Source organism: Argiope bruennichi, chromosome 8 (genome assembly GCF_947563725.1).
Source record: "Argiope bruennichi chromosome 8, qqArgBrue1.1, whole genome shotgun sequence".
NCBI classification, from domain to species: domain Eukaryota; kingdom Metazoa; phylum Arthropoda; class Arachnida; order Araneae; family Araneidae; genus Argiope; species Argiope bruennichi.
In genome coordinates, this window is record NC_079158.1 from 9,846,657 (window position 1) to 9,858,366 (window position 11,710).

The 11,710-nt window shown below is 31.5% G+C and overlaps 1 long non-coding RNA gene across 1 annotated transcript; it reads left to right on the plus strand.

Moving 5' to 3' along the window:
* The first annotated feature begins 492 nt into the window (after positions 1-492).
* LOC129981437 (uncharacterized) lies at positions 493-8,430 on the plus strand. The gene is made up of 3 exons (XR_008785316.1): positions 493-4,822; positions 4,907-5,072; positions 6,085-8,430. It is a non-coding gene; the product is annotated as an uncharacterized LOC129981437 (long non-coding RNA).
* Positions 8,431-11,710: the final 3,280 nt, after the last annotated feature.

Genomic DNA, 11,710 nt, shown 5'->3' on the forward strand with positions numbered 1-11,710 from the left:
ATCGATATTTTAAAATCGGTGCAAGATGAATATCCCTAAATATCTAAATTCAGAGCAATAGTCCAGTTTTATTCAAGATTCAGAAAAAACACTAATTTTCAAATATTTTTACATCAAGTATTGATTCTAATTCTGTTTAAAGCCTTCAAATTCTAAAATCTATTTTGGGATATTTCTAATTCATCTCGAATGCTCCATCCAACTTATTCCTTGTTTCGTCTCGATCCCTCTTTTATTAATTTCAGTGTATTCATTCAATGTAATAGAGATTCGTTAATTATATAGCTTTTGTACCATTAAACACTAACTCAAACTCGTTAATAACACTTAATGCATCTGACTTCAAATTTTAGCTTGCGAATTCATATGGTAAAATTGATCCAAATTCTTGAAAAGTTGGAAATTTTATTTTCGAGTGCGTTCACTTTATTAAACGGTGATTGCGAGTTATTGAATCAAAAAAATTCCTTTAAAGGTTTAGATATTAAAATTCCAAACGCCAAGGCCTAATGGTTTTGTATATTAGGGAATTTTAAATATATCATTATTGAAACGATAGTGTTGAATGCTTAACATTTGGAAAAATCGAGGTTCAAGCATGCATAAAGATAACGGAACTTTCCTTATTCTGGAGGGCAAGAAATGTAAAAGAATTGGAAAATATAATTAAAATTTACTTTTACATTTTCAAAATCTTGTTAGTTATGAAATCAATAAATGCTTGATCTCGATTGAGTAATAAATTTTCCGATTGTCAGCATAATGGAGGCGAGAGTATAAGAAAATCAATATTACTGAAATTCTAAATTTTCATAGGACCTTTTTAAGATGTTCTATAATTATGAAATGAAAGCTCTTCACTTATAAGCATTTGGAATTCGCTGCGCATTAAGATTTCGATCAGAAATTTCATTATTTACTCTTGCTTTTTGAATTAATTTGTTATATTTAGTTTCAAGCTGTTAATGACATTTAAAAAAATTAAATTGCTTTTTATTGGTACAACTTCATATGTTTAGTCTAGACTCTCTATTTGTGTTAACTTCCTTTGTGTAGATTTGCCTTAATTGAATAAATCTAAATTACATTAACATATTTGTTTTATATATTGCTTGTATTCTTTACTTGGAACTATTTATTACCCATTTTCATTACTTGATATTTACAACTTACTTGCTGAAATCGTGAATTATTGCAAATGCTATAATGTAAAATAGGCGTTCGTAACATTTCGGTCCGATTACTTTAAATTAACGTTAGATTTTTGAAGTTTTATTTGTTGAAATTCAGAAAAAGGTATTTGGGCTCGTATTCATACAAGTAGAATGCTGTCGAATATTTTGAGATTTCTATAGTTTTCTATCTCGAATATACCAAGCCAAGAAAGGTTTACAATTAAGCACCTTGTCATAGATCAGATTCGTGCATCCAAATAGCATGTTTTTAAATTCAGTTTGCCAAAATGCATTATTCGAATGAGAATTGCGTGGCGATATGTATTATGAAGGCTTTTTTCCCATCTAATGCATGGTGACGATAAACGAATAAAATCGTTTTACGTAGAAGTAATGTGAGGAGTGAATTCTGTGCAATATCGTAGCTTGGAGTGACAATATAAAAGAATGTGAGAATATGTGCGATAAAACGCTGTAGGGTATTCAGCCATTGGATTTTGGATAACTATCCTGAGTCAATTAATCGTATTGGATATTGTATGCAGTTTTGATGTTTACGGTGTCAGCGGCGAGGGAAAGGAACAAATTGTGGAACTGAAGTAGTGTTTGCAGCGTATGTGATTGTGTGCAAGAGTTATGTGGTAGTAGTGGGGTCGGCAGCGGTGCGCGAGCGTGTGTGTAAAAGTAAATATTTAGTTGTAATAATGGTCGTTATATCAGTATGGATAATGTGTGAATATTTGGTTTTGAAGGTAGTCGTTGTGGCAATCCCCATAATAGAGAATTGTGGATTTATGGTGGAGTTGGCATGGGAAAAGCGCGCGAGTGAATTTGGGATTTTGGTGGCGACGGTGTGGGTAATGCGTGTGCGATAGATAATTAGATTTTGATGGAGACAGAAGCATTGGTAATGTGAGCGAGAGTATTTTGATAGTGGCGGAGGCGTGGGCAATGTGTGTGTGCGAGAGGAATTTGGTGGCGGAGGCGTGGGCAATGTGTGTGTGTGCGAGAGGAATTTGGTGGTGGCGGAGGCGTGGGCAATGTGTGTGTGTGCGAGAGGAATTTGGTGGTGGCGGAGGCGTGGGCATTGTGTGTGTGTGCAAGAGGAATTTGGTGGTGGCGGAGGCGTGGGCATTGTGTGTGTGCGCGAGAGGAATTTGGCGGAGGCGTGGGCAATGTGTGTGTGCGCGAGAGGAATTTGGCGGAGGCGTGGGCAATGTGTGTGTGCGCGAGAGGAATTTGGCGGAGGCGTGGGCAATGTGTGTGTGTGCGCGAGAGGAATTTGGCGGAGGCGTGGGCAATGTGTGTGTGTGCGCGAGAGGAATTTGGCGGAGGCGTGGGCAATGGGTGTGTGTGTGCGAGAGGTATTTGGTGGTGGCGTGGGCAATGTGTGTGTGTGTGTTAGAATGCCGGACTATGGGGAGGCTTAGTTTTAAGAAAATATTGGGTAGAATTGAAGTGGACTTAAAATTACCAGTGTCCTTCCTATATGTTAAACACCTTTGTATTTAAATTCCACTACTTTGACAGCAAGACTTTCATCTAAATATATAAACTGATAATATTTCGAAATTTCTACCATGTATTGAAATCTTAAATCGAGATTTAATGATAATTTAGTAGATAAATAGATTAAAATTGAAGTTAGCTTTGTGATGGCATTTCCTAAAATATTTACAAATTACAGCCCAAAGCAACAATTGCATTTCATAACTACTATAATAATCGAAATAAGATCTCCATGGTGTGATTAGAATCGACCCATGATACTCGAATGAATTTTTTTAATGAAGGGAGAAGATTCTAATTCATATTGTTGATAGTGTTTGTAAACCAAAATTTTCTCCATGCCGGAGTCTTTTATTAAAATTTGCTAGCTAGTAAAATATCTTAATTCCTTAAAATGCCGACTAAAAAATATTTTGGATGTAAATTATTCTAATTGTATTCACTTAATTAAGGAGGCATTAGAAAAAGGAAGTGATCGTTTTCGGGAATTAACCTTAGATTCATTTCAAAATTTCTGCAACTCGGATTAAAAATTGGCTTTCAATCATCCGTTAAAATTTAACTTGCATTTCTTGCCCTCTAGAAAAGAAATGGTTCAGTTTCCTTAATGCATATTATACCTTCATTATCTGTTCGAAATGTTCTAAAGCGTTTCGCACTATTGTTACTTCTTTTCACTTTTGTAATAAAATCCTCAATCTATAATATAAAAATTGATCTTGTAAGTTACGTTTTGACAAATATCTTAACCGTATCGTTATTTATTCGCGGTTGACATCCCATAGCAAACGCTTGTTTGACACGATATGGCATATCAATCGTGGAGTGAATTGATATTTAAGATGTAATATAATTATGTATATAATTCTTTCTAAATAAAGTACTTGCGCCGTTGAAATCTATTTCCCGAATCTGCAAATTTTGATTATATAGCTTTAAATATGACAAATCTCTATTTTAAAACTGAAATCTGGATAATGGCGTGAATGAAAAGGGAGAATTTAAATTGTATTTGGATGAAAGGGCAATCGAAAGGAGGAGGAAAATGTATCGTAAGGATGTAATTGCATCGATTAAGTTGGATGAAACATTCCAGGTAAATTAAAAATGTCTCAGAATTGATATATTCAGGAATTGTATAAAATTACGTAGATTAGGTTAATTTCATGTTGCTCTTTCATTTAGTTAGTGAAATAAAAAAGTCCTTAACTTTTTTCATAACTTCAAAAGTATACAACTTTGTATGGTATACAGCCTTGTTTTGCGGATGTATGCTTCGTTTATTCCGTCTTTATTTTTTCTTCCATATAATCATATCCCCATATTTTAAATTTTCGAATACGATGAATTGATCACTGAGCCTCCTGTCTTAATTTTGCGACGGTGTATAAAATTATAATTTTTAATTATACTTTAAGAACTGAAATTTGCAAAATCTGTCATTCCAGCAAGAATAGTTTTGTAAAATTATTTAATATAACGGCAAGAGAAGTCCCCTGTAGTTAAGGTTCTCTAATAGGTTTTGGAATTCTTTATCCCGGAAAAATTACTCGGCTCTCCAATAAGATTTTTTAAAAAATCATCTGAAAGTTTCTAATAAATTAAAGTCGTTACTTCTGGTCTGTTGATTGAATGCGGAAGAATATTCATAATCTCCGTTTATTCCGCACAAGTGACTTCTAAGAGGCGAGAATGCCTAAATTATGCGGATTTTACCTGTATAGTCTAATGCGGCAAGGGAGAGAATCTTGCAGATTGCTTCTTGTATAGCTTTCATCCAATGAACAGAAAGAATAAATGTGAATTTGAATGAATTTTTGAAGTAAAATTAACCGGAAGCTTGAAAAGATCATCATATTAATTGGTATGACTTAGATTATCTATTGGATTCGTTTGGTTTTTCGCTCACTTAAGCGAAATGCAATGCCATGGAACTAGCCAACGAAGAACATTTATCTGCACTGGATATTAGAGCAACTCGCTACAGACGGTACCTTTTTGTGCTATTTACCGGATCAATGGAACAGCGTCAATCCTCCATCTATAAAGTGACTACCCTGTCAGATCTACACACAAATTCTATCGATGTGGATTCCCAAGAGGGATGGTTTTCACAGCGTTGTACCGAAGTGATATCGGTAAGTTTTTCGAATTATGATATTTATCGTGCTAAATTAAAATTGTACAAATCATTTAGTTATCAAACGATAAATATTTTGTAGGTATTCATAAGTTGAACAGCCTACGATCTATATCGGTTTTGTTGGATAAAGGCATTTTCAACTGGCCGTAGTCCTGTTTCATCAGTTCAGTATGCACGCCGAACCACTGAAGCCAATTGTGTTGGATGATGGGAATGACATCGAAATGTGTGAAATTCATGTGCAAGTAAGTTTCGGAAAATAATGGAACTGACCATTTTATTTGGTTCATTCAAAAAATATTCCTGAGGCAATAACGATGCGCAACAAAATCTAATAGGAAAAATTTATTGAAATCGATTTAATATTTGGAACGACGTCTCAACATTAGAACTGAAGTGCATGTGGTATCACAAGTTTAATCTCTCACACATAATGTGGAGGTAATTGGTTGGCTGAGAATAGTCAGCCTATGTAGGCAATCAGCATGCCATCCATCTTAAAAGAAACGTTGCATTTCTGTAAAACTTTTCAGACTACCTGTTTCTATACTTATGATGGATGGAACAAAAAAATTTCGAGTAAATTTTGTTTCGTTTTCTTGCGATCTTCGGTAAATTTATTTGTTAAAATAAACCAACAATACTGGACATTTCAAAATTTAATATTTTTTCAACTTTCATGAGACGCAACGGGTACAATCTTATATATCGGTAAAGTCGTAAAACGTTATTTGACAATCTAGGAAATTTCACTTTTAACTCTACAAAATGAAATTTCAGCGAATCTTTGCTCCTCCCCCTTCCGCTACGTGTTTGTTTAGAAACCGATTTAAAAGTTAACAAGTGCCTTGACAAATTGATGACAACCTTTCATATTTTAAAGTCTATTAAATAACGTAGATCATCTGGTGCTATTTGATTATTCATTTTTTGCAAAATTTCCGACTTTCATGATGAATAAATACACGCATGAATCTCGAAAGATTCTAGAAAGATAAAATAAAGCTTGCATAATAGTTTTAAAATTGTACTGAAAACGTATACTTCATTTTCAAAAGACGAATTGTTTGTGAGCATTTCGAAAAAGTTCCTTGTTTAAAAGTGGATTTATTTAGGTTTTCTCAATAATAAAATCGCAAGTAAATTCATTTAAGATTTTTTGAATTATCGATAAGAATTTAAAGAACGGAATGAAATCGGTTATTCAACTCCATGCTTCTTGGTGGATCGTTTCATATCAATATTCATTCTTTTCAGATCCTGACACGTTTCCCCGGAACTCGTCACAACACAGACCCCATCTAGAGCCCTTACAATTTAATGGATGGCGATCCAACAGTTCCCGTGGATAGTTTATCAAGTTTGAAACCCTGAGAAACAAGCTCAATGCATCTTATTTATTAAAGAAATTTAAACCCTTAAATCTGCCCAGATAGGGAATGTGATATGGCCAGCGTTGACTTGTCTTTGGTTGTCTGTACATCTTTGAGATGGCTCTCTTCTATTTTAACGACTACGTCCTCTGAATGCTTGCATATTCTTGAAGAAATATTTTGATAAATGTAGAAATTCTTCATGTTTCGCCAATCTTGAAATTTGGCGTAGAGTTCATTGGTAAGCCTCTTATTTGGATCATCTGTTTTTCAAAACGAGTATTTGTCCCTTCAAACAAAATTTTGTTTTACAATGATTTCTTGGACATTTTTTTTTTCAAACTGCTTGTAAATGGAACACTAAAATATTGTTGCATATTCAGTTCATTCAATCATAATACTATTCTCTTCTCTAGAAATAAGAATGCGGAAAAAAATAGATAGGTTATGAAATACTTTTGCATTGATCAGTTTCTTAATCTGCCAGCAAGATCAAATATTATCAATCTATATACTATTTCCTGAAAGAGTGAACATTCGATTCAGTTTTTCTATAGAACAGCTATAACTGTATTTTAAAATTTTATTGCTAACTACAATCGGTCAGTAGAGTTGAACCAATTGACAAGACCTTAAACAGAACTCTCATTGACTCGGCAATATAGGCAGGAATCGCAACTTCGATCATAGAACTGCAATTAGTGCGAAATAAACGACCACGATAATTTTCATGGTGCATTCCTCTGATATAAATTGTCAATCCAGAATGAATCTTCAAGCTATTAGCCATTTTAGACAGTTTTAAATCGGATTGCCACTGCACGATTGTAGAAATTTGTGCATTTTTATTGTCAATATTAACTGTTTTTGTATTGGATCAGAATTTTTTTGCTCTGTACTTTATCAATTTTATAAAAATTGTAGCTCTCTGTTTTCATATTTGTACTGAAGGCAATGCAGTAAATATGAAAGCGGCTTCATAATCGTTGCCCATTTCTAGATCTTTATTTTGCGATTGAATTTTTTGATATTTCAATGGTTCTAATAAGAGTATAATGTTAGTATACTGATACATTTTGGATTCTATAAGGATCTTGACTTTTATCTTTGAAATATTAGCCTTAAATGTACAAAAGAGAATTTTTTTTCATGCCTAATTTACGTTAATGGAGCTCAAAAACTCTAAATTTACAAGAATTGTCACAAACTAAACCAATCTAAATTAATGAAATTCTCTATGATAAGCGTATAATATGCATTCATTTGTTTTTCTATCGTAACGCATATTCATGTATACATATGCCAAGAGATGGAAATGCCTGTATGATGTGTATGAAATATGAGACTAAAAACTGTCAATATTCATACCTTTTTAATGATTGTTTAAAATTTTTAGAAAATATTTCTGAAACACAAAGGTATTTTTAGCACACAAGATATTTGCAGTTTGATAAATTGTATTCTACTTATATTTTAATTTAGAATTTGAAGATGTTTAGTTATTTGGACTGTAATTTAAAATTGAGGTATAATTGCTCCTGTGTGTAATCTTTGTTAACTGTTGTATCTTAATGTTCGAAAATGCCCAGCATTAATTGTACCTAGATTGAAATTTAAAGAAACGGTAAATTTATACTCACTAATTTAAATCTCTTAAACAGATAGTAAAATATTTTTATAGTCTCCATAAATATACATTTTCATTGCATCCATTTGCAGCTAACGTTTAATCTAAACTTGTGAAATTTGAAAAAAATAAAGTTAGAAATGGTTAATGGCAAGTTTAAAATAATTGATCTTAAATTCTAAATCTTATCGTTGAGGATTTTAATTTTACTTAAATTCATTCGCGTTTAAAGGATGAATTGATTGGCTCGGCCGGCCAGCCAGTCAAAAAATCCTTTGATTCTTGGAAAGCATTTGATTATTGTGATTGATCACCACGATAATCAGTGCCTTTTTAGAGAAAAGAAAGAAAGAAAAAAAAACCGACGCGCCCATCCGATTAACATGAATAAAAATTATTATATTCGGTAGACTTCTTAGGAATAAAATTCTTTGATAAAAAACGGTGAATGGATGGGATGAATTTTACATAAGTAGCGCGTACTGTTTTTAATTTCTTTTTTCAGTATTACTAGAAAATCTTGCGAGTTCTGAATTATGAACTTTCTTCGGAAGTATAATTCGCAGAAAGCATTCCCTTCTGAATAATTTTTGTGTTTAATCTTGGATAATTCAAATAATTCAAATATGGAATACACATTTAAATTGTCTACTGTGATTCCAGAATGTTATTAAATATTAATTTGTGTAAGTTTTGCAGATTCTTTTTTTCATTGCATTTGCTATATCTTTGTTATATTTTAAAAATTAATGCTTGTATTAAATTTTCCATCTCAAACATATTTATCTGTAATTAAATGCTTTATCTTTAACTATTTGAATTTCCTGTTAAGTCTATATTTAATAACAGAAGTCAATTTGCCTTGGAATTTATAGACTTCTTACTTTAAATGCATTGTTGTTTGATTTTTGATGTTGTAATAATCATGCAACCGATATTCATGTACCTCCAAACATAAAATAAAATGTGTGCATTTCGTATTCATTTTGTATTTAATTGCACAATAGCTTGTCTTTTTCAAATTTTGCTTTTGTGCAAATTCAAAATTTCCTAGGAACTTAATTCGTATACCGAATAATAGGTTGTCGAAAATTTTTATAGCAGTTGAATTAATTCGAAATGAAAGCAGAAACGTCGGAGATTAATGCCTAAATTTTAATAATACTTGAAAACTAAAAATAAGGCTCTTAATAATAAACTTCAAGAAAATAGAAAAAACTAGATTTGAAATGAAATAGAATTTGGCGAATTGGAATTTTTCTCTAGCTCTTTAAAATTTGTCTTGTAATGAAGATGTTGTTTAAAAAAATGTCTAAAATATCTGATACATTTTTAGTTCTATAATATTAAAAAAAGATTTCAATTCGAATTAAAGATATAAATTGTGAATTATATGCATTTTTCTGTTGCACTTGCTGATCGTTAGGGAGTTCCTATTTATCTAAAAATGTATTTTAAAATAAGTTGCCATTTCTAAATTGCCTGAATTATGCCATTCTTGGTTTAAAATCCAAACTTTTTCTATACTCATTTTTTATTCTTAGATTTTTTTTTTTTTTCCACAAAACGCAAGCTGCAATTAAGTTGGATTTTCAACTATAAACTGTCGTATTTTACTGTCAAGTTGTTTCACAAGTTAAATGTGAATTTATTAGGCTAAGAACGTAAGATCTTGTAACATTACATAAATAGGATCTTAAAGAAATCGATAAATAGACTTAAAATTCCTTCTTGTATTTATTTGAAATTGTGGAGTTCAAAATCTTCACCACGCGATAGAAGATGGAAACGCGCTGATAGAAATGCATTGAAGCAACGCATTGGAATCGTGTTTGCATAATATATTTCAATTTCTACTAAACAAAATCGGGATTTTTTCCCCTTACGATATTTATTGCTTTAAAAATAAAGCCCCCCAAATTGAGCGAAGAATCGAAAAGCTTTCAAATTTGCATACAGTTTATACCTATAAAATTTCATCCTGTAAAAAAACTTAAATTGATTGAGAATCTTAATTTGTGTATAGTACATATATTTAACATTATTTATACAGTATGCAAATAAGATTAAATATTTTTCAATTAGCTATATAATATTTTAGTTCGCATTTGTAATATTTCTATTTTATAAATCCTTTTAATTCTTAATTGCTTATAATTCCAGTTTCTTCTAATTTCTTTGCGAAAGATATAAATGTCAAAACAATACCATCAAAATCTCAATTTTTCCGAAATATTCCATATAACCTGGAATTTTTATCCCATTTTTAATATTTACAGAATAATAAGGCATTTCTTATTACGTCATTTTATTTCTTTTATAATAGCACTTGACGTTTGATAGCATATTGCCCGCTTTCTACCACGTTAAAATGGCTTTGCCGTCTTCATTTTTAATCTTATATTAATCTTGTGTAATGTATTTTGTAATTCATGGTAAAAACATATTATGGAATTTAAAAAATTTCTGCATGGTACCGCATTCGTAAAATTTTTACATAAATTAATGTTAATTTATAATTAAGAAAACTCTAAAATCATTAACAAATCTTTTATCAAAAACCTGTAACTGTAAAAAAAAAAAAAAAATAATCACGAAAATGTTACATTATAAAGGCGATGTTTCTTAACATTAATTGAACGTCAACAAATATTGTTAAATGTTTAAAATTCCTGTGAACAAAAATATTTCACTTTTGCGGTTGAATCCTAGTTTATCGTGTCCTCGAGTTAAGAAGCGGAATTTTTTTTTTACTGGTAATCCTAATACTGATTTACTTACAATGTTTTTCGCTTGCTGAGTTGTACACCTATTGTAGCAATTTTATAAGAAAGGAAAATTGGAAATCGACAAATAAACATGTGTAAAAGAATTCAAATTGCGTTTTTTTACTTTTAATAAATATTACTGATAATAAAATATTCTATTTTAAAAGTGAAGAGATAAATGTATCTGCAATTCTTATCGATTTACTTTATTCTAATTAAAATCGTCTTTTTCAGTATTTTGTCAGAAAAGAAACAAAAAAAAAATATCTGCTCGAGCATTTTGAAACGTTTGTATTTATTTTGTCTTGTCACAATTCTCATTTTTAATACGTTAATGTTCAATGGAATTTCTTTGCGATTTATTGTTCGTTACGTGGGTTTACGGGATTATTCGCTACGTATGTTAATGTTCAATAATCCGATGTCTGATAATAGGGATAATCAGAAATTATGATCAGAAATATTTCGAGAGATGTTGTATTTGAGAATTTTATGTCTACGTTTCGAAATATGCATGGCTCCGACAAAACGATGGTTGCATCACTGAAAATTTTCGCTGCTTCTTTTCATAGCAATTCCTAAATCGTTCACTGTTCCCATGGAAAAATTAGTTCCGTTTAGTGTGTGTATTTATTCCTTCTAATTTCTTAAGAACATCAGTATCTAGTAGCGAAGACTATTAGAAGCGGGTGTTTTCCTTATGCTGCTCTTGTTATACTCAGAATCATTAAGTATAATGACCTAGTGAAGCTACTGAATTCCCGCTTCTAGCGAACAGTATGCTTAAGGTAAAAAATTATGCCCGGTGCCTTCTTCAGATGTCAAAGGCATCTCGTGTTCAAATTGTACTGTCTAAAATATAAACAGGCGTAGCCGGTTTGCAAAAATTCGTTATTTCAGAATTCAATAAGTAATGGCCAATTTCAAATGAGAATTGTGATTAATAACCAACAGAATTCAATGAAAACTCAGGGATTGACCCATAAAGGTCCAGAAATAAATGTTCTTGGATAAAAACAATCGTGGTCAATAAATCCAATTTTTATAAAAATCGTTTATAACTGTAGTAGTTTAACATTGTTTATATGGTCAGACATCTTGCTTGGCAACTTTAT